This window comes from Mesoplodon mirus (assembly GCF_964341445.2).
Source record: "Mesoplodon mirus genome assembly, chromosome: 2".
NCBI classification, from domain to species: Eukaryota; Metazoa; Chordata; class Mammalia; order Artiodactyla; family Ziphiidae; genus Mesoplodon; species Mesoplodon mirus.
In genome coordinates this window covers 184,633,465-184,657,467 of record NC_138977.1, presented here as the reverse complement: position 1 = coordinate 184,657,467, position 24,003 = coordinate 184,633,465, and positions in this window count along the sequence as shown.

Sequence of the window (24,003 nt, the reverse complement as noted above, 5' to 3'; positions counted from 1 at the left end):
GCAGAAAATTATAAGACACTGATGAAAGAAATTAAAGGTGATACAAATAGATGGAGAGATGTACCATGTACTTGGATTGGAAGAATCAACATTGTGAAAATGACTCTACTACCCAAAGCAATCTACAGATTCAATGCAATCCCTATCAAACTACCACTGGCATTTTTCACAGAACTAGAGCAAAAAATTTCACAATTTGTATGGAAACACAAAAGACCCCGAATAGCCAAAGCAATCTTGAGAACGAAAAATGGAGCTGGAGGAATCAGGCTCCCTGACTTCAGACTATACTACAAAGCTACAGTAATCAAGACAGTGTGGTACTGGCACAAAAACAGAAAGATAGATCAATGGAACAGGATAGAAAGCCCAGAGATAAACCCGCACACATATGGTCACCTTATCTTTGATAAAGGAGGCAGGAATGTACAGTGGAGAAAGGACAGTCTCTTCAATAAGTGGTGTTGGGAAAACTGGATAGGGACATGTAGAAGTATGAGATTAGATCACTCCCTAACACCATACACAAAAATAAGCTCAAAATGGATTAAAGACCTAAATGTAAGGCCAGACACTATCAAACTCTTAGAGGAAAACATAGGCAGAACACTCTATGACATAAATCACAGCAAGATCCTTTTTGACCCACCTCCTAGAGAAACGGAAATAAAGACAAAAATAAACACATGGGACCTAATGAAACTTAAAAGCTTTTGCACAGCAAAGGAAACTATAAACAAGACCAATAGACAACCCTCAGAATGGGAGAAAATATTTGCCAATGAAGCAACTGACAAAGGATTAATCTCCAAAATTTATAAGCAGCTCATGCAGCTCAATAACAAAAAAACAAACAACCCAATCCAAAAATGGGCAGAAGACCTAAATAGACATTTCTCCACAGAAGATATACAGACTGCCAACAAACGCATGAAAGGACGCTCAACATCTTTACTCATTAGAGAAATGCAAATCAAAACTACAATGAGATATCATCTCACACCAGTCAGAATGGCCATCATCAAAAAATCTAGAAACAATAAATGCTGGAGAAGGTGTGGAAAAAAGGGAACACTCTTGCACTGCTGGTGGGAATGTGAATTGGTACAGCCACTATGGAGAACGGTACAGAGGTTCCTTAAAAAACTAAAAATAGAACTACCATATGACCCAGCAATCCCACTACTGGGCATATACCCTGAGAAAACCATAATTCAAAAACAGTCATGTACCAAAATGTTCATAGCAGCCCTATTTACAATAGCCCGGAGATGGAAACAACCTAAGTGTCCATCATCAGATGAATGGATTAAGAAGATGTGGCACATATATACAATGGAATATTACTCAGCCATAAAAAGAAACGAAATTGAGCTCTTTGTAATGAGTTGGATGGACCTAGAGTCTGTCATACAGAGTGAAGTAAGTCAGAAAGAGAAAGACAAATACTGTATGCTGACACATATATATGGAATTTAAGAAAAAAAAATGTCATGAAGAACCTAGGGGTAAGACAAGAATAAAGACACAGATCTACTAGAGAATGGACTTGAGGATATGGGGAGGGGGAAGGGTAAGCTGTGACAAAGTGAAAGAGCGGGATGGACATATATACACTACCAAACGTAAGGTAGATAGCTAGTGGGAAGCAGCCGCATAGCACAGGGAGATCAGCTCGGTGCTTTGTGACCGCCTGGAGGGGTGGGAGGGAGACGCAAAAGGGAGGGGATATGGAAACATATGTATATGTATAACTGATTAAATTTGTTATAAAGCAAAAAATAAAAAAAATAAAATTAAAAAAAATAATAATAAAAATAAAAATATGAAAAAAAAAAAAAAAGAAAAAAAAATGTCATGAAGAACCTAGGGGTAAGACAAGAATAAAGACACAGATCTACTAGAGAATGGACTTGAGGATATGGGGAGGGGGAAGGGTAAGCTGTGACAAAGTGAAAGAGCGGGATGGACATATATACACTACCAAACGTAAGGTAGATAGCTAGTGGGAAGCAGCTGCATAGCACAGGGAGATCAGCTCGGTGCTTTGTGACCGCCTGGAGGAGTGGGATAGGGAGGGCGGGAGGGAGACGCAAAAGGGAGGGGATATGGGAACATATGTATATGTATAACTGATTAAATTTGTTAAATAAAAAAAAGAGTGGGGTAGCAGACACTCCTGTCTTCTTCCTATTCGCAGGAGTTAAGTTTTTCAGTATTTTGTTATGAATATATCAACTGAGGGTCTTTATAAGATTAAGTAAATTCTCATCTATATTTAACTTACTAGGAATTTTTATCATTAATTGATACTGAACTTTGACAAATGCCTTTTCTGCAATCATGAAATGATCAACGTGATAATACAATTTTTCTGCTTTTTCTGTTAAAGTGATAGATTATGTGGATTGAGTGTATAATGAGAAACTGAGCCTGTATACTGAGAATTGTTCACTTAGTTATAATGTACTATTTTTTTTATGTATTGTTGGATTTGATTTGCCAATATTTAAAGGACTTTTGCATCTATGCTTATGAAGTGATTGGTCTGTAGTTTTCCTAACTGATAATGTCCTTGTCAGGTTTCAGGGTCAATATTATGCTGACCCCATCAAAAGACCTGCTGATCTTACCCTCCCCTTTTCTTTTCAGACCTTCTCTTTCCTTTGTTCCTATTGTCCCTGCCATGCTCAATTTGGATCTTACTCCTAGTATTTTCTCCTCAGTTCAAGCTTCATCCTGGAAATGAGTTTCTTCTTGTTTGTCTTGGGAATCAACAGGGCCCAGAGCCCTATATAAACCATCTGACAGCATTATGGCCCCTTTACTCATTCTCAGATTTCAGCCTGCAAAAGATCCTTCCCAGCATTATCTGGTGGCTTCATAATAGCCTATGAGATGACCAGTTAGTACCACTTTATAGTTTAGGGGTTCTCTACTTATAAATGTTGCCAGAAATCCCTTTGCCCTCCCTCCACTATCTCCTATGACGTTCTAATGCCATGAAAATCTTGTTACAATGGACAGTTTGTCCTCACCCATTCATATTTTGATATGTATCGGGATACCTTGTCACCAAGTATTGGACTCAAAGTTGTCTGAGGCGTTTTGATTTTTTCTATCCTGGATGACGCCAATGACTATCAGGAAGGGTGATCCAACACAGGGAACTCACAGTGTCTTAATCTCTCCAATTCTCTTGATCCTCATCTGTATCCCACTTCAGATGTCTATATCAACAACAAAACCTGATAAATATGTAGAAATGCCTCATGGCTGAAATCTTAAATTAGATGTCACATTTATATCTTTCTCACTCTCTGGTACCCACACACTTACCACAAGTATTGTTTAAACTCACAGAGAACGCCAGCCTTTTTTCTCTCCATGTTCTCCCAGTTAGACTTTCCCTCTATCTCTTTCTTTCTCTCTCTCCCTCCCACTTACACCAGGGCTACAAATCATGGTTAGACTGGAAATTCCACGAGAGACATAGCTATCCTTGTGTCCCCAATAACTCGCATGAAGCTGGACAATAAATATCTATTTATCTCAATAAATATCTATTGAATGACTAATACAGTTTCACAACTGTAGACCAAAACCACCATAAAAACATGGTCTCCAACTTAACCAGTGCCTCACATCTGTATCATAACTTGTTTTGTTTGCTTTTGATATATTTCCTTTTTTTTTTTCTCAGTAGTCATTACTAACTTTCAGTTTTAAATTAAGTCTCTTACCAACCACTCATCCTCAAGCAATGTTATTCATTATTTTATTCATTAATTCAACAAGTCAGGTGTCAGAAACTCTGTTTGGCATTGGGATCCCAATGGTGAGCCAAAGAAGATATGGTTCAAGCTCTCATGGAGCTTATAGTTTAATGGAGGATACAAAGGTTAATGAAATAATTAGGTGGAAATTACAATTAGGATAAGTTCTCTGAAGGAGAGGGACTTGGTGCTCTAAGACCAATAATAAAGCAAGCTGACATAGGTAGGAGTGTTCCAGAAAGCTTCCTGCAGAATACTATTTGGATGGAGCTCCAATGGATGTGTTGGAATTAACTAGAGGTAGGCAGGTGAGCAGCGAACAGAATTCTGCCTGAGTGGAGTACCACTGTCAAAGCCCTAGTGGCTTTCTTCCATGTCTCATGCCTACAGAGATTAAAATATACAGTCCTAGGATGCCAGTGCTCTGGCCTCTCCAGCATCCTAATCCCTCATTTTCCTGGTCTATCCATTAGTCTCTCATGACCTTGTTGATAGGAGTCTGTCCTAAGAGACAGGATTCTTTTCCAAGCCCCTTTGCCTCAACTGGTTCCCCCAGTGACTTCACCACATTTTTTTTTCCAAATGTCTAGATTAACTAAACACATGCGACTTTATACTTCTTCAGGCCTCAGTTTTCCTACTTATCACGTGAGACGTTTAGATTCTGGGGGCTCTACAGCCCTTCTCAGTCCCGGCAGCTTCTGAAAGGAGCTCCCTTCAGCGGCTAGAAGGCAGAGCCATGTGCACAGCATCTTGCAGAGAAAGGAAGCACCACTGTCTCGATGCAGGCCTGCCATCCAAGCCCCTTGCCCTGTGTCTCTGGGTCTCTTCTGTGCCTACATTCCCACAGCCCCTGGTGACAGCTCCTTCTCGTCTAGAAGTACAGGATGAATCAGGTGTCGACAGAAGTCTGCTGAGTGTTTGCCCTTTTGGACAGTGGGAAATGAAGGCAGACCCCTGGGTAAAACTTACTAAACCAAGGGACAGACTGGAGCCAGGCTGAAGGAGTCAGACAAGGGAAGGGGTCAAGAGACCCTCCCCCTGGGGGCCTAGGAAAGCACGTCCAAGACTGGTCTTGTCTCTCAGTTTCCATGGTTTTCACCAGCAATCCCTTGGTTGAAACACCACAGTACATGTTAAAACAAACAACACTGTTACCAGGTATCATTAGCCTGCAACAAAAGCAAAGCAACTACTGCTCTCTGTTAATTGATTCCAGAAGTCAAGCATTGTATGCCCTTATCCTAAGGATTTAGGGCTGAGGTCATAGGCAACTGTTTCTTTTTGGAACAGTGAGGTTTAACCTAGAGGAAACTCTCCTAATTCCAGAATGTACAAGGTCTTCTCTCCCAGGTTCCTTTTTATATCATCACCTCTCCTACCACATGGACATGCCACCCTTGGGGACGTGGTGCCCATCCCATTTCCCCTCTCCATGCTGATCCATGCTCCTTACCTGGCTCCTCTGCCCTCTTCCTCTCCCTCTCTCTCAGGAACCCTCTTTATCTCTCTCTTTCTAACCCGACCCATGCCTCCAACCACTTCTCAGACCTCATCTCTGCGAGGCATCTTTCCCTCACTTTCATTCCCATCACATTTTGCTCATTATGCAGGGAGAAGGCCCAACATTTTGTGTAGTGATTCCTTGTTTATACATCTGTCTCCCTGACCAGACTTTGAGCCCGCTAAGGGCAGGAATCTCACTGTGTGCTTTTCAAAAGCATATAGTGCGGGACCCAAAATGTAGTGGTCATCAATAAATATTTGCTGAATTAAATAATTCTTACTCAACCCTTCAGCCTGGGAAATGGTTCAAGAGCAGCTGCTCCCTTATTATGTAGATGACGTTTTGGAAAAGATCAGCCAACAGGCCTGTTCCTCTGCATCTGGCCTAAGGTTCTTTTTTTTTTTTTTTTTTTTTTTTTTGGTACGTGGGCCTCTCACCGTGTGGCCTCTCTGGTTGCAGAGCACAGGCTCCAGACGCGCAGGCTCAGTGGCCATGGCTCATGGGCCCAGCCGCTCCACGGCATGTGGGATCTTCCCTGACGGGGGCACGAACCCATGTCCCCTGCATCGGCAGGCAGGCTCTCAACCACTGCGCCACCAGGGAAGCCCCTAAGGTTATTTTCTGATGCCCTGTCCCAACTATGGATGCAGAGCCTGAAGCTCTGGGCCCAACACTGGCTCAGGATGCAACTCAACTCCATGAACGAGGCCCCTCTGAGGCTACCAGGCTTCTTCCCACGGCCCCTCCTCTTAAAGAGCATCTCAACACTGCTTCCAATGGAGTGACCCAAAGTGTGACTCTGCCGATGGAGTAGCTAGATCAGGAAGTGAAGAGGGTTTGGCTCCAGAGGAAAAGGAAGAAATTGTTCTCCCAGGCTCTACAGGGAGCCCTGGCTGAAGAGTAAAGAGCCCAAGTTCTATCTCTGCTCAGGCACCATGGGGCTAGGGGTGGGGGTTTGAGAGGGGTGGGTGCAAAGGTGGGATTGTGGAGAGGGCCCTCAGGCAAGTTGTTGGTCTCCACTGGACTCCAGGGTCATCATCTGCAAAAGAACAGCATTGCAACCTGCAGTTCTAAGATTTTAACCCAAACAGTTGTATATCCAAATGTGAAGTTGAGATCATTTTTATCCTGACCCACTTATTCTAAGATGTCTTTTTTTTTTTTTTTTTTAACAGACTGGAAGGCAAATCCAAAACAAATTCCCTCACATGCCAGAAGTCTGTGTTAGCAGAGGTAGATGGGAGAGGGCTCTCCCAGGTGTGGAAACTGTAGTCTCTTGGGCCTGGGTTTCAGTCATGTTAAAATCCTTAGGACTTAAGCCCATTTATTTGTATTTGCATTTTTAAAAGTGACAATTGCTGTTCTTTTGAAGGCTTAATTCCAAGCATCCTGGATTTCTGATGGACTTCCACAAAATATGGTGGAATAAATTTATTTTAAAAAAGTTCAAAGCTCACAGAATCAATTTTCCTATAGGCATGCACACCTCAGCTTAAACTTCAAGGCAAACAGGGTAGAAAGGAAAGCGTAGTTAGAACCCACCTAAGCAAAACCTTTAAGACTTATATTTAAGACATTTGTTGAATCCATAGCCATAAACATACTCACCCGGGTGCATTCTTTACTCGTGACTTTCTCCAAAAACAAAAAGGATGGGAAGTTTGTTCTTCATTCCAACCCCAACTGCTATGTATGCTTTCAATCAATCAACATTTACCAATCACTTTGCCTGGGTGAGACCATCTGCCAGGAGCGGGGGACATAGAAATATGTAAAAAACTTACAGAATTGAGGGGAACAAAGCAGAAGTTATGAGAGGAAGGTCGAGAGTGCTGAGTTGGACATTTTTCTTGGGGGGCAGGAGCCAGAGTGCAAGTCATAAGTTTTCCGAAAAGAACTCAAAATGGCTCTTAATGGACAAAGGCAAAGGAGACGGAGGTTGCCAGGTAGAGAAAGAGGCTGGCATCTGGGAGGGGAGCAGACCAGTAGCTGTGGGAATGTGAAATTGGGAGTATCTTCAGAGAAGGTGGAGCAGGTGGAGACAAATGGATGACAGGGTAGGTGAGAAGAGAGACAAAACAGAGCACTGAAAGAGTCAAATTAGGAAGTAATGAAAATTCCAGACGAAGGCATTAGGAACTGATCCTCTGGGCAACGGGGAGACAAACCAGATTTTTAAGCAAATGACATGTTCAGACTTGATGGTAGAAAGACCTCTCCATAGCAGTGTAGGTGATGAATGGGAAGGTAAGATACTAGTCACAGAAGAGCAAGTAGGAAGCAGTTGTAGTCATGTGGGTTGGAGACAGTGAAGGTGAAGGCAATGGACTAGGGAGAAAGAAACATTTAGAGTAAAGTTGCCCAGTCCCAGAAGGATGGAGAGTGAGGAGTGGGGAGGACTCAGCAATATCTTACAAGACTTCATTCTGATGATGGTCTTTATGACGGTGATAATATCATGATGACAGTCAATGCTCATAGCATTTATTATGCACAAACTACAACTTTAAGCATTTCATATCGGTGAACTCGTTCTCGCCTCCTTAACCTTATAAGTAGGTACTGTGCTCATCACCATTTTACAGATGAGGAAACTGAGGCACAGAGAGATTAAGTAAGTTGCCCAAGCTCGCACAGTAAATGGTGGACCCAGGATTCAAACACATGTGGTCTGGCTTCAGAAGCTGCAGCTTAGCCATTCATTCACCAGACCTTTGATTAAAGATGTACATTACAACCTGAGGAGAAACATATGAGTTCAGCTTTGGATAAGTGAGGTCAAGGTGCCTGTTCACCTTGGAAGACATGTGCAGGGCCTACTGGGAATGCTTCAGAGCCTCTATGTTTGCAGAGCTACCTCTGCACAGGGGCCCAGTGGGCCCCCAGAAAGGCAGCACAATGCAGCTAAACCAGCCCAGTTCCCACTTGGGCTCTGCCAGTTACTAGCTGGGTCAGGTCACTTCATCTTTCTGGATCAGTTTCATCTATAAAATGGCCATAATAACACTACTTCAAGATACAGTGGAGATTAAATAAGACACTCATATATAGCTCCAGGGGTAGGCCCTGGTACACAGATGTGACTCAATGAATATCTAAATTCCCTCCCAGGGATGTGGTACTTCATAAGAAGTCATCCATTACCTGTGACTTCTCTGTGGTTAAGAAATGCATGATCAGAACCATCTCCTTTAAGTCAGGAGAAAGCTAGAGGATGGCTTAGGGATGTAAAAAATTAATAAACAGAAACCTCAGTTAAATAGAGGCAAGACACCAGAAGGTGGAGCTCTCATGCCCTACCAAGACAGGGGAGCCCAACAGGAAGAAGAAAGACTCCTCTTCTTTCCTGACAAGTACTCAACCAATGAAAACCATGGACCGTTTGTTTACTATAGCCCTCCCAGCTTTCTTCCTCCACTGTAAAAGTGTTCTCCTTCCCTTGCCATATGGGGACCTGCGTGTGGCTCGCCATGGTTGCAGACCCCAAATTGCCATTCTCTGCTGATCCTGAATAAACTCGTCTTTGCCAGAGAAAGAGCTGACAGCCTATTTTTTTCAGGTTCACAGGAACAACTCAAACCCTGCACTTCCTCTTCCCCAGCAGCAGACCAGTGTATGGGGTGGCCTGCTCTGTGACTGGCCCATTTCCACGCATCCACAGGTGGCCTACTCTCTGCCTGGCATCACCACTGGGCTCCAGAACATAAAGACCACCCTGGGGAGAGAAAGGTCATTTATTTATTTTCTTTTTTTTGGGGGGGCGGATTTTTGAATTTTATTTTACTTATTTTTTATATGGCAGTTTCTTATTAGTTATCTATTTTATACATTTTAGTGTATATATGTCAAACCCAATCTCCCAATTCATCACACCACCACCACCACCCCCTGGCCACATTCCCCCCTTGGTGTCCATACGTTTGCCCTCTACATCTGTGTCTGTATTTCTGCCCTGCAAACCGGTTCATCTGTACCATTTTTCTAGGTTCCACATATATGCGATAATATATGGTATTTGTTTTTCTCTTTCTGACTTACTTCACCCTGTATGACAGTCTTTAGATCCATCAGCGTCTCTATAAATGACCCAATTTAGTTCCTTTTTATGGCTGAGTAATATTCCATTGTATATATGTACCACATCTTCTTTATCCACTCATCTGTCAATGGGCATTTAGGTTGCTTCCATGACCTGGCTATTGTAAATAGAGCTGCAATGAACATTGGGGTGCATGTGTCTTTTTGAATTATGGTTTTCTCTGGGTATGTGCCCAGTAGTGGGATTGCTGGGTCATATGTTAATTCTATTTGTAGTTTTTTAAGGAAATTCCATACTGTTCTCCATAGTGGCTGTATCAATTTACATTCCCACCAGCAGTGCAAGAGGGTTCCCTTTTCTCCACACCCTCTCCAGCATTTGTTGTTTGTAGATTTTCTGATGATGCCCATTCTAACTGGTGTGAGGTGATACCTCATCGTAGTTTTGATTTGCATTTCTCTAATAATTAGTGACGTTGAGCAGCTTTTCATGTGCTTCTTGGCCATCTGTATGTCTTCTTTGGAGAAATGTCTATTTAGGTCTTCTGCCCATTTTTGGATTGGGTTGTTTGTTTTTTTAATATTGAGTGGCATGACCTCTTATATATCTTGGAGATTAATCCTTTGTCCGTTGATTGGTTTGCAAATTATTTTCTCCCATTCTGAGGGTTATCTTTTCGTCTTGATTGTAGTTTCCTTTGCTTTGCAAAATGTTTTAAGTTTCATTAGGTCCCATTTGTTTATTTTTGTTTTTATTTCCATTACTCTAGGGGGTGGGTCAAAAAGATCTTGCTGTGATTTATGGCAAAGAGTGTTCTTCCTATGTTTTCCTCTAAGAGTTTTACAGTGTCTTACATTTAGGTCTCTAATCCATTTTGAGTCTATTTTTGTGTATGGTGTTAGGGAGTGTTCTAATTTCATTCTTTTACATGTAACTGTCCAGTTTTCCCAGCATCATTTATTGAAGAAACTGTCTTTTCTCCATTGTGCATCCTTGCTTCCTTTGTCATAGATTAGTTGACCATAGGTGCATGGGTTTATCTCTGAGCTTTCTATCCTGTTCCATTGATCTATATTTCTGTTTTTGTGCCAGTACCATATTGTCTTGATTACTGTAGCTTTGTAGTATAGTCTGAAGTCAGGGTGTCTGATTTCTCCAGCTACCTTTTTTTCCCCTAAAGACTGCTTTGACTATTCGGGGTCTTTTGTATCTCCATACAAATCTTAAGATTTTTTTGTTCTAGTTCTGTAAAAAATGCCACTGGTAACTTGATAGGGATTGCGTTGAATCTGTAGATTGCTTTGGGTAGTATAGTCATTTTCACAATATTGATTCTTCCAATCCAAGAACATGGTATATCTCTCCATCTGTTTGTGTCATCTTTGATTTCTTTCATCAGTGTCTTATAGTTTTCAGAATATAGGTCTTTTACCTCCTTAGGTAGGTTTATTCCTAGGTATTTTATTCTGTTTGTTGCAATGGTGAATGGGATTGTTTCCTTAATTTCCCTTTCTGATCTTTCATTGTTAGCGTATAGGAATGCAAGAGATTTCTGTGCATTAATTTTGTATCCTGCAACTTTACCAAATTCATTGATTAGCTCTCGTACTTTTCTGGTGGCATTTTTAGGATTCTCTGTATAGTATCATGTCATCTGCAAACAGTGACAGTTTTACTTCTTTTCCAATTTGTATTCCTTTTATTTCTTTTTCTTCTCTGATTGCTGGGCTAGGACTTCCAAAACTATGTTGAATAATAGTGGAGAGAGAGGACATCCTTGTCTTGTTCCTGATCATAGAGGAAATGCTTTCAGTTTTTCACCATTGAGAATGATGTTTGCTGTGGGTTTGTCGTATATGGCCTTTATTATGTTGAGGTAGTTTCCCTCTATGCCCACTCTCTGGAGAGTTTTTATCATGAATCGGTGTTGAATTTCATCAAAAGCTTTTTCTGCATCTATTGAGATGATCATTATTCTTCAATGTGTTAATATGGTGTATCCCATTGATTGATTTGTGTATATTGAAGAATCCTTGCATCCCTGGGATAAATTCCACTTGATCATGATGTATGATCCTTTTAGTGTGTTGTTGGGTCTGTTCGCTAGTATTTTGTTGAGGATTTTTGAATCTATATTCATCAGTGATATTGGTTTGTAATTTTCTTTTTTTGTAGTATCTTTGTCCGGTTTTGGTATCAGGGTGATGGTGGCCTCGTAGAAATGAGTTTGGGAGTGTTCTTTCCTCTGCAATTTTTTGGAAGAGTTTGAGAAGGATGGGTATTAGCTCTTCTCTAAATGTTTGATAGAATTCACCTGTGAAGCCATCTGGTCCTGGATTTTTGTTTGTTGGAAGATTTTTAATCATAGTTTCAATTTCATTACTTGTGATTTGTCTGTTCGTATTTTCTATTTCTTTCTGGTTCAGTCTTGGAAGGTTACACCTTTCTAAGAATTTGTCCATTTCTTCCAGGTTGTCCATTTTATTGGCATAGGGTTGCATTGTAGTAGTCTCTTATGATGCTTTGTATTTCTGCGGTGTCTGTTGTAACTTCTCCTTTTTCATTTCTAATTTTATTGATATGAGTCCTCTCCTGCATTTTCTTGATGAGTCTGGCTAAAGGTTTATCAATTTTGTTTATCTTCTCAAAGAACTAGCTTTTAGTTTTATTGATCTTTGTTATTATTTTCTTTGTTTCTATTTCTTTTATATCTGCTCTGATCTTTATGATTTCTTTCCTTCTACTAACTTTGGGTTTTGGTTGTTATTCTTTCTCTAGTTCTTTTAGGTGTAAGGTTAGATTGTTTATTTGAGATTTTTCTTGTTTCTTGTGATAGGTTTGTATTGCTATAAACTTTCCTCTTAGAACTGCTTTTGCTGCATCCCATAGGTTTTGGATCATCATGTTTTCATTGTAATTTGTCTCTAGGTATTTTTTGATTTCCTCTCTGATTTCTTCAATGATCTCTTGGTTATTTAGTAACATATTGTTTAGCCTCCACGTGTTTCTGTTTTTTACATTTTTTTCCCTGTAATTGAATTCTAATCTCATAGCATTGTGGTCGGAAAAGATGCTTGATATGATTTCCATTCTCTTAAATTTACTGAGGCTTGATTTGTGACCCAAGATGTGATCTATCCTGGAGAATGTCCTGTGTGCACTTGAGAAGAAAGTGTACTCTGCTGTCTTTGGATGGAATGTCCTATAAATATCAATTAAATCTATCTGGTCTATTGTGTCATTTAAAGCTTGTGTTTCCTTATTAACTTTCTGTCTGGATGATCTGTCCGTTGGTGTAACTGAGGTGTTAAAATCCCCCACTGTTACTGTGTTACTGTCGATTTCCCCTTTTATAGCTGTTAGCAGTTGCCTTATGTATTGAGGTGCTCCTATGTTGGGTGCATAAACATTTATAATTGTTATATCTTCTTCTTGGATTAATCCCTTGATCATTATGTAGTGTCCTTCCTTGTCTCTTGTAACGTTCTTTATTTTAAAGTCTATTTTATCTGATATGGGTATTGCTACTCCAGCTTTCTTTTGATTTCCATTTGCATGGAATATCTTTTTCCATACCCTCAGTTTCACTCTGTATGTGTCCCTAGGTCTGATGTGGGTCTCTTGTAGACAGCATATATATAGGTCTTGTTTTTGTATCCATTCAGCAAGCTTGTGTCTTTTGGTTAGAGCATTTAATACATTCACGTTCAAGGTAATTATCGATATGCATGTTCCTATTACCATTTTCTTAATTGTTATGGGTTTGTTTTTGTAGGTTCTTTTCTTCTCTCGTGTTTCCCAGTTAGAGAATTTCCTTTAGCATTTGTTGTAGAACTGGTTTGGTGGTGCTGAATCCTCTTAGCTTTTGCTTGTCTGTAAAGCTTTTGATTTCTCCATAGAATCTGAATGAGATCATTGTTGGGTAGAGTAATCTTAGTTGTAGGTTCTTCCCTTTCATCACTTTAAGTATGTCATGGCACTCCCTTCTGGCTTTTAGAGTTTCTGCTGAGAAATCAGGTGTTAACCTTATGGGAGTTCCCTCATATGTTATTTGTTGTTTTTCCCATGTTGCTTTCAATAATTTTTCTTTGTCTTTAGTTTTTGCCAATTTGATTACTATGTGTCTCAGCCTGTTTCTCCTTGGGTTTATCCTGCCTGGGATTCTCTGCACTTCCTGGACTTGGGTGGCTATTTCCTTTCCCATGTTAGGGAAGATTTTGACTATAATCTCTTCAAATATTTTCTCAGGTCTCTCTCTCTTCTCCTTCTGGGACTCCTATAATGCAAATGTTGTTGCATTTAATGTTGTCCCAGAGGTCTCTTAGGCTGTCTTCATTTCTTTTCATTCTTTTTTCTTTATTCTGTTCCATGGCAGTGAATCCCACCATTCTGTCTTCCAGGTCACTTATCCATTCTTCTGCTTCAGTTATTCTGCTATTGATTCCTTCTAGTGTTTTTTTCACTTCAGTTATTGTATTGTTCATCTCTGTTTGTTTGTTCTTTAATTCTTCTAGGTATTTGTTCTTTAATTCTTCTAGATCTTTGTTAAACATTTCTCACATCTTCTCGACCTTTGCCTCCATTCTTTTTCCGAGGTCCTGGATCATCTTCACTATCATTATTTTGAATTCTTTTTCTGGAAGTTTCCCTATCTCCACTTCATTTAGTTGCTTTTCTGGGGTTTTATCTTGTTCCTTCATCTGATACAAAGTCCTCTGCCTTTTCATTTCGTCTATCTTTCTGTGAATGTGGTTTTCCTTCCACGTGCTGCAGAACTGTAGTTCTTCTTTTTTTTTAAACATCTTTATTGGAGTGTAATTGCTTTACAATTGTGTGTTAGTTTCTGCTTTATGACAAAGTGAATCAGATATATATATATAGATAGATAGATATATATATATATATCCCCATATCTCTTCCCTCTTGCCTCTCCCTCCCACCCTCCCTATCTCACCCCTCTAGGTAATCTCCCTGTGCTATTGGCTGATCTCCCTGTGCTACGTGGCTGCTTCCCACTAGCTATCTATTTTACATCTTGTAGTGTATATATGTCCATGCCACTCTCTCACTTGATCTCAGCTTACACTTCCCCCTCCCCTGGTCCTCAAGTCCACTCTCTGTGTCTGCGTCTTTATTCCTGTCCTGCCCCTAGGTTCTTCAGAACCTTCTTTTTTTTTTTTTAGATTCCATATATATATATATATATGTTAGCATACGGTATTTGTTTTTCTCTTTCTGACTTTCTTCACTCTGTATGAGAGACTCTAAGTCCATCCACCTCACTACAAATAACTCAGTTTTGTTTCTTTTTATGGCTGAGTAATATTCCATTGTATATATGTGCCAAATCTTCTTTATCCATTCATCTGTCAATGGACACTTAGGTTGCTTCCATGTCCTGGCTATTGTAAATAGAGCTGCAATGAGCATTGTGGTACAAGACTCTTTTTGAATTATGGTTTTCTCAGGGTATATGCCCAGTAGTGGGATTACTGGGTTGTACGATAGTTCTATTTTTAGTTTTTTAAGGAACCTCCACACTATTCTCCATAGTGGCTGTATCAATTTACATTCCCACCAGCAGTGCAAGAGGGTTCTCTTTTCTCCACACCCTCTCCAGCATTTATTGTTTGTAGACTTTTTTATGATGGCCATTCTGACTGGTGTGAAGTGATACCTCATTGTATTTTTGATTTGCATTTCTCCAATGATTAGTGATGTTGAGCATCTTTTCATGTGTCTGTTGGCAATCTGTATGTCTTCTTTGGAGAAATGTCTATTTAGGTCTTCTGCACATTTTTGGATTAGGTTGTTTGGTTTTTTTTGATACTGAGCTGCATGAGCTGTTTGTAAATTTTTGAGATTAATCCTTTGTCAGTTGCTTCATTTGGAAATATTTTCTCCCATTCTGAGGGTTGTCTTTTCGTCTTGTTTATGGCTTCCTTTGCTGTGCAAAAGCTTTTAAGTTTCATTAGGTCCCATTTGTTTATTTTTGTTTTTATTTCCATTCCTCTAGGAGGTGGGTCAAAAAGGATCTTGCTGTGATTTATGTCATAGAGTGTTCTGCCTATGTTTTCCTCTAAGAGTTTGATAGTGTCTGGCCTTACATTTAGGTCTTTAATCCATTTTGAGTTTATTTTTGTGAATGGTGTTAGGGAGTGTTCTAATTTCATTCTTTTTCATGTATCTGTCCAGTTTTCCCAGCACCACTTATTGAAGAGGCTTTCTTGTCTCCATTGTATATCTTGCTTCTTCTGTTGTTTTCCCTCTGGTGGATGAGGCTATCTCAAGAAAGGTCATTTCCACCAAGGGGGGAGGGGAAGGGCAGAAAGTATCCCAGGAAGAGATGCTTCAGAAACAGCCATTTATCAAATATGTGTCAAGCAAGTTACAGTTAATGTCCTTCCTTGCTGAAGTGGGCCATGAAGAAGGAAAGACCAACTCAACTTCTGTTAGCACAATGGGTACTTTTTAAATGAAGCACAGCTTGACAGTGCAAATAAAGTGCTATCTCTTAAATTACTGCAAGTGTTATTTTTAGAAATAGCCTCAATTATTATATCCAGGGGTCAAACATACAAGGATTTAGAGGATTAAAACTGAATGTAAACAGCATTCAAAAATCTAGATGGAGGACTTCCCTGGTGGCACAATGGTTGGGATTCTGCCTGACAATGCTGGGGACTCGGGTTCGAGCCCTGGTCCAGGAAGAGCCTACAAGCTGCAGAGCAACTTAGCCCATGCACCACTATGACTGGGCCTATGGTGTAGAGCCCATGAGCCACATCTACTGAGCCCGAGTGCTGCAACTACTGAAGCCACCTGCCTAGAGCCTGTCCTCCACAGCAAGAGAAGCCTCCGCCATGAGAAGCCAGTGCACCACAACAAAGAGTAGCCCCCATTTGACGCAACCAGAGAAAACCCACGCAGCAACGAAGACCCAACACAGCCAACAATAAATAAATAAATTTATTTAGAAAAAAAAATCTAGATGGAATCTCCAGTTCTTGGGCCTGGCCACTTTATTTAAAAGTAGCAACATTCACGGTTGTTAAAGTGGACGTTAAGGGAAGTTGAGCAGAGAAGTCCACCATCTTGGTAAGAGTCAGTCTGGGTAACAGCAGAGTTGTTGGGTCTTGACCCCAGTTCTCTGACTCCTGCTTTAAGTGCTCTGGCAATCTCTACCTTGCCTGTGGTCCCTGAGACACACTGTGGCAGAGGCCCTTGTATTTCAGGGAATTGTTAGACCAGGCTAACCCATTCATGCCTCATCTTGGCTGGAGGACAGCTTTAGGAGGAGGTGTGAATTTCCTCCTTGGTTGGGAATTGCTATCCATGGGCCTCTTGGAAGAAGAGAAATACCTACTCTTTTCTACTCTAATCCTCTAGGGGGCACTTGGAAAGACTTTAATTTTCATTCCTAGGAAGCTACATTGTTTTGTCATTTTGAATATATACAGGAGAGTTTTTATTATTCCCTTAATATACCTGTTATTAATAGTTACATAGAACACTTCTAGTGGACAACTGTATTATTTTAATAACATAATTTTAGCTTTGTTATATAACACACCCCTGTTTTCTTAAAATGATGCCATCTTTTCATAAGGTTTTATTATTCATTTCCTGGGGATATTCAATTTATCTGTCTAAATCCAGGACACCCTCACCATCTCTAGGACATCCCCCTAAGGTTGTTATCCAGGACTGGTTGCCTTCTCGTCTCTGTTCCAACCACTCTTTAGGACTGATATCTGTGATGACTATGGGTTTACTCCTAGGAAACTCCTAGGAGTTTTCTCCTAGGAAACTAGACAATGAGCCCACTGAGCATGAGCAGACTGTCTTTAACAATCACAGACTCAGGGCTGCCACAGTAATCAGCCCTGACTACATCTTCATTCCACTAGAACTGACTGTTTAATGATGTTCTGCAACTGGGTCCACTGCTGATGTTATCACAATAACCAGCATGCTCAAATGTTGTCCTCATCTCAGAGGCTGGCTCCCAAAACCACCAATTCAATATCTGATTTTTTATTTAAGATCTTTCATTTACAGGAAAATGAAAAATTTCCAGCTTACACAGATGAGTGTGGAACCCAATGTTCAAGAAATAGTTTATATTAACAGCCTGAAATGCTGGGCTGGCAAGACATACCAAGTGCAGCTTTTGGAATGTGCTTCTGCTTCTAAAAGGGACAACCCACACACACCTGGGTGGTCCCTTCCACATGTAACAGCTTAGACTTTGAGATCTCCTGCAACATTTGGAGCCCTCTTTTAAAAGGAATGTAAAATGAATGCTTGGCCCATACATTTCATGGGCCACTTGGCAAAAGCCAATTGTCTGCCATAAATGGGTCCTGTTATTCCAGTGCATGTTGAGAGTCAACTATCCCCCTTAAGAAACACTCCAATCCCTATTTAATGACTCCCCACAGACTGGGTGGTAGAGAGAGCTTTCTTTGGGAATCTCCATCTTCCTAATTCTCAAGAAGGCCTGTATTCAGGAAGTCATTGCTTACCCCTGAGTCATTTGCAGTGGAATGCAATTATGCTTAGCTTACTTGGCAGTAAATTTGATTTTGGCAAGAAAAGATGGGTTTCCATGAAGTTTCACTACTAATATTAGTACTGTTACTACCAATGTAATATAGTAATAATACAGATTGCCATAAGATTGCCTACTGTATGCCAAGTCCTGTGTGCTTTATCACAAGTAGGAAGAAGATGTTCTTATCTTTTGCAGTTTATAGAGAGAGAAACTGAAGTTTAGGAAAGTTAAATACCTTAACAGGAGTCATACAGCTAGCAAGAATGAAGGCTAGTGTTTGAATCAGAACTATTTACTATAAATATTACATTCCTGACTGTTATGACACACTCCTTACAAATATGGGGGTCTCAGACACAATCCGAGGGACCTAGTGCTGCAAAGATGTGAGTTCTAAACATCAGGCACTAAAATACTACATTCTGCCCCAGAGTCCTCACCTGTGCCAACTGCCACTCACTAAACACATGATGCTGTTGGCCATAAGAGAAACCAGACAAGGAATTACTCAACAAACACACTATTGGAAAAACAGCCTTGGGACTTCCCTGTTGGTTCAGTGGTTAAGAATCTGCCTGCCAATGCAGGGGACACAGGTTTGGTCCCTGGTCTGGGAAGATCCCACATGCCGCAGAGCAACTAAGCCTGTGTGCCACAACTGCTGAAGCCCGTGTGCCTAGAGCCCGTGCTCTGCAACAAGAGAAGCCATCGCAATGAGAAGCCCGTGTACTGCAACGAAGAGTGGCCCCTGCTCGCTGCAACTAGAGAAAGCCCGCGTGCAGCAACGAAGACCCAACACAGCCAAAATTAATTAATTAATTAATTAATTTTTAAAAACAGCCTTTCTGACAGAGTGGAAGAATGTTATCATTGCAGACAAAGGGTAAAATCATTTGAAAGATAAAATGGTAATTTATTACATTTTTCCATGCTTTACAATTTATTATACACTTTCAGATTTGGAGGTAATATGGTAATGTGAACCCTGATATCTAAATCCATTATTTCCAGATTTCTATAGAAAGGATTAGCAGAATATAAACATAGAAGTCACCACCACTGGCAATAAAATGGAGTAATATCTATGCATAGAACATTTTGCTAGAAATAGAACAGATGTGTCTGGATTGGAAAAGGCAGAGGACTGATTCCAATTTCCCTCCTCTAAAAGAAGATATCAGGGAAGAACTCTTAAAACTCCAGTCTCAGAGGAGTAAGTGTTGGCTGGAAGGAAGAGGAGCAGAAAACCTACTCTGTGAGGATTCTGTCCGGAAAAAACAGCGCACTGAAGCAGAAATCCAGAAAGCAAAGCCTCCTCACTTTTCAAAGAGCAGTTTGGGGGATAGGAACCCAATATTTGTTCATGGTTATTTTATGACTCTTAACCCAAAGTCAGACCTGGTAGAATAATCAATGATTATATCGTAAGCACAGGGGGGAGAAATCTCAATGTATGAAGCACGGTGCTCCAGAGTAAGAGATTTTGGAAAACCCACCCCTTCTTTCCCTGAAGGGCATGGGAGGCAGGTGAGTTTCAGAGATGTGCCGCCAGGCAGGATTCCCCCCAAAGCTGTGGAAAGGGGCTAAAATTTTTAGATAAGTTTGAGAAAACCTAAGACTATCAGAGTATTGGGCCACCTCCCCGGATATAGCATGAGGAGGAAACTGCATGTTACTAAGAAGAAACTCTTCATGTGGCTGGACACATGGCCAAAATGGTGTGGAAGAGATAGTGTAGCACTAGCAGAGGGAAGTACCTGAAGAACTCAACATTGATGTTGGTGGCTTCCCACAACTACAGTGCAGCAGGCAGTGGTCCAGAAGCTCCTGTAATTCCCAGGGAGGGCAGTGTGGAGCAGATGGAATTCAAGAGTCCTGGGATTAGAAAGGGGAGGATGCCAAGTGTTGTGATATCATTCAAAAGAGAGAGTAACGAGGTTTGTGGTCAACAACATTGAATATTACAGGCTTGAAGGCCAAGTAGCACTGGTAGCAAAACCAGGGATTTGGCAAGATAGAGGCCAATGTAAAGACTTATTCAGTCTCCATGTGCAGACATGGAGCCTTACTTCTCCCCAGTGCCATAAGGACACAGAGCCACACTCCCAGCAAGACCCAAACACCACATTGTGGAGAGTAGTGGGGAGGAGAAGAAATAAGAAAAACCCAACATTTGCCCTAAATAAACTATTTTGAAAAAGAAGAGATTTAGATGCTGTTAAATGGCAGGTTTAAGTAACCCTCTCTGACATCCTCAGTACTCACCAGGGCAAGGAGTTAGAGAAAGATTAGATTAGATCAGTTATTGACAATAATATAAAGTTTTTCTGAAATTTGTGAAAGTTTGTACGGGGAAATTTCTGTCATAGTCTCACCAAGATCTCAAAGGATATTGAATCAATCTATATAACCAGCACCAGTACCTATTTCTGAAGGGGTAATAATCTGAGATATATATTTTTAATTTATGTTGGAAATAAGTATAATCTGCTCCCCTCACTGCCACAGTCACAGAGAACCTAATGAATCCAAGAGAAAATTAACTTGAGAAATTTATGGAGAAATCAGAGAGGGATAAATATATGGAAATTAGGCTAAAGATGAGAGAGTTTTGAGGGAAACAATACAGTCGTCTCTCATGTGGCTGATGTGTACCTACCACTAGCCACATCTTTCCTTCTGCAGTGATTATTTCTCGGATGAGCATGTGAGTCAAGTTTACCTGACCTGGGAGATCAGGATTGCTGTTCAGTGACTGTGGGAAGACGTGTGTCTGGATGGGAATGAGGAAAACTACAACCCTGAATTCCGCTGGAAGCCAGCTTGAAACAATGCAAGAAACCAGCCTGGAGTTGAAGGCAACCCAAAGAGTAGTCCAGAGCCAAGTGAACTGACAGAAACACAGGCAGAAACTTTTCCCATTCCTTGCCTGAAGCGTGAGCTCCCTCTGGATTTTTCAGAAACAGAACCAATATATTTGATTTATTGTTTAAGCTAGTTTAAGTTATACTTTCTGTTATATTCAATTAATACAGAGAGGGAGGAAAGATCAAGAAGATTGAAAACGTATTCAACAGGAAACCCATAAAAAGAAAAAAAACAGATGCAGTTAATGTAATAATATGAGAAACAGTCAAAGACAACATAGCTAAACTAAAGTAAAGAAACCTTAGTCAGAGTAAGATGCGGAGATCACCTTCCTCCCCACGGATACACCAGAAATACAGCTACACGTGGAACAGCTCCTACAGAACACCTACTGAACGCTGGCAGAAGACCCCAGACCTCCCAAAAGGCAAGAAACTCCCCACATACCTGGGTAGGGCAAAGTAGAGATTCCCGCACAGAGGAGCGGTGCCGAGCGGCACTCACCAGCCCGAGAGGCTTGTCTGCTCGCCCGCCGGGGCGGGCGGCGCTGGAAGCTGAGGCTCGGGCATCGGTCAGAGCGCAGGGAGAGGACTGGGGCTGGCGGTGAGAACTCAGCCTGAAGGGGGCTAATGTGACACAGCTAACCGGGAGGGAGTCCGGGAAAACTCTGGAGCTGCCGAAGAGGCAAGAGACTTTTTCTTCCCTCTTGGTTTCCTGGTGCACGAGGAGAGGGGATTAAGAGCACTGCTTAAAAGGGCTCCACAGACAGGCGTGAGTCGCGGCTGAAAGAGTGGAGCCCAGAGATGGGCGTGGGACACTGGGGCAGCTGCCAACGCTGCCAAGAAGCCTGTGTGCAAGCGCAGGTCACTGTCCACACCGCCCTTCTGGGAGCCTGTGCAGCCCGCCACTGCCGGGGTCCCGGGATCCAGGGGCGGCTTCCCTGGGAGAACGCACGGCGCGCCTCGGGCTGGTGCAACGTTACGCCGACCTCTGCCGCTGCAGGCTCGCCCCGCACTCGATGCCCCTCCCTCCCGCCCGGCCTGAGTGAGCCAGAGTCCCCGAAGAGGCTGCTCCTTTAACCCTGTCCTGTCTGAGCGAAGAACAGACGCCCTCCGGCGACTTACACGCAGAGGCGGGGCCAAATCCAAAGCTGAGACCCTGGAGCTGTGAGAACAAAGAAGAGAAAGGGAAATCTCTCCCAGCAGTCTAAGAAGCAGCGGATTAAAGCTCCACAATCAACTTGATGTACCCTGCATCTGTGGAATACCTGAATAGACAACAAATCATCCCAAATTGAGGAGCCAGGAGTCAGTGCTGTGCCTCTGAGGTGGGAGAGCCAACTTCAGGACACTGGTCCACAAGAGACCTCCCAGCTCCACATAATATCAAATGGCGAAAATCTTCCAGAGATCTCCATCTCAGCACCAGCACCCAGCTTCACTCAACGACCAGCAAGCTACAGTGCTGGACACCCTATGCCAAACAACTAGCAAGACAGGAACACAACGCCACCCATTAGCAGACAGGTGGCCTAAAATCATAAAGAGTCCGCAGACACCCCAAAACACACCACCAGACGTGGACCTGCCCACCAGAAAGACAAGATCCAGCCTCATCCACCAGAACACAGGCACTAGTCCCCTCCACCAGGAAGCCTACACAACCCACTAAACCAACCTTAGCCACTGGGGACAAACACCAAAAACAACGGGAACTACAAACCTGCAGCCTGCAAAAAGGAGACCCCAAACACGGTAACATAAGCAAAATGAGAAGACAGAAAAACACACAGCAGGAGAAGGAGCAAGATAAAAACCCACCAGACCTAACAAATGAAGAGGTAATAGGCACTCTACCTGAAAAAGAATTCAGAATAATGATGGTAAAGATGATCCAAGATTCTATTTCCAAGATCCAAAATCTTGGAAATACAATAGACAAAATGCAAGAAACAGTTAACAAGGACCTAGAAGAACTAAAGATGAATCAAGCATCGATTAAAAACACAATAAATGACATAAAAAATACTCTAGATGGGATCAATAGCAGAATAACTGAGGCAGAAGAACGGATAAGTGAGGTGGAAGATAAAATAGTGGAAATAACTGCTGCAGAGCAAAATAAAGGAAAAAGAATGAAAAGAACAGAGGACAGTCTCAGAGACCTCTGGGACAACATTAAACGCACCAACATTCGAATTATAGGGGTTCCAGAAGAAGAAGAGAAAAAGAAAGGGACTGAGAAAATATTTGAAGAGATTATAGTTGAAAACTCCCCTAATATGGGAAAGGAAATAGTTAATCAAGTCCAGGAGGCACAGAGAGTCCCATACAGAATAAATCCAAGGAGAAATACACCAAGACACATATTAATCAAACTGTCAAAAATTAAACACAAAGAAATCATATTAAAAGCAGCAAGGCAAAAACAACAAATAACACACAAGGGAATCCCCATCAGGATAACAGCTGATCTCTCAGCAGAAACTCTACAAGCCAGAAAGGAGTGGCAGGACATAACTAAAGTGATGAAGGAGAAAAACCTGCAACCAAGATTACTCTACCCAGCAAGGATCTCATTCAGATTTGATGGAGAAATTAAAACGTTTACAGACAAGCAAAAGCTGAGAGAGTTCAGTACCACCAAACCAGCTTTACAACAAATGCTAAAGGAACTTCTCTAGGCAAGAAACACAACAGAAGGAAAAGACCTACAATAACAAACCCAAAACAATTAAGAAAATGGGAATAGGAACATACATATCGATAATTACCTTAAATGTAAATGGACTAAATGCTCCCACCAAAAGACACAGATTGGCTGAATGGATACAAAAGCAAGACCCACATATATGCTGTCTACAAGAGACCCACTTCAGACCTAGAGACACATACAGACTGAAAGTAAGGGGATGGAAAGAGATATTCCATGCAAATGGAAACCAAAAGAAAGCTGGAGTAGCAATTCTCATATCAGACAAAATAGACTTTAAAATAAAGACTACTAGAAGAGACAAAGAAGGACACTACATAACGATCAAGGGATCAATCCAAGAAGAAGATATAACAATTGTAAATATTTATGCACCCAACATAGGAGCACCTCAATACATAAGGCAAATACTAACAGCCATAAAAGGAGAAATCGACAGTAACACAATCATAGTAGGGGACTTTAACACCCCACTTTCACCAATGGACAGATCATCCAAAATGAAAATAAATAAGGAAACACAAGCTTTAAATGATACATTAAA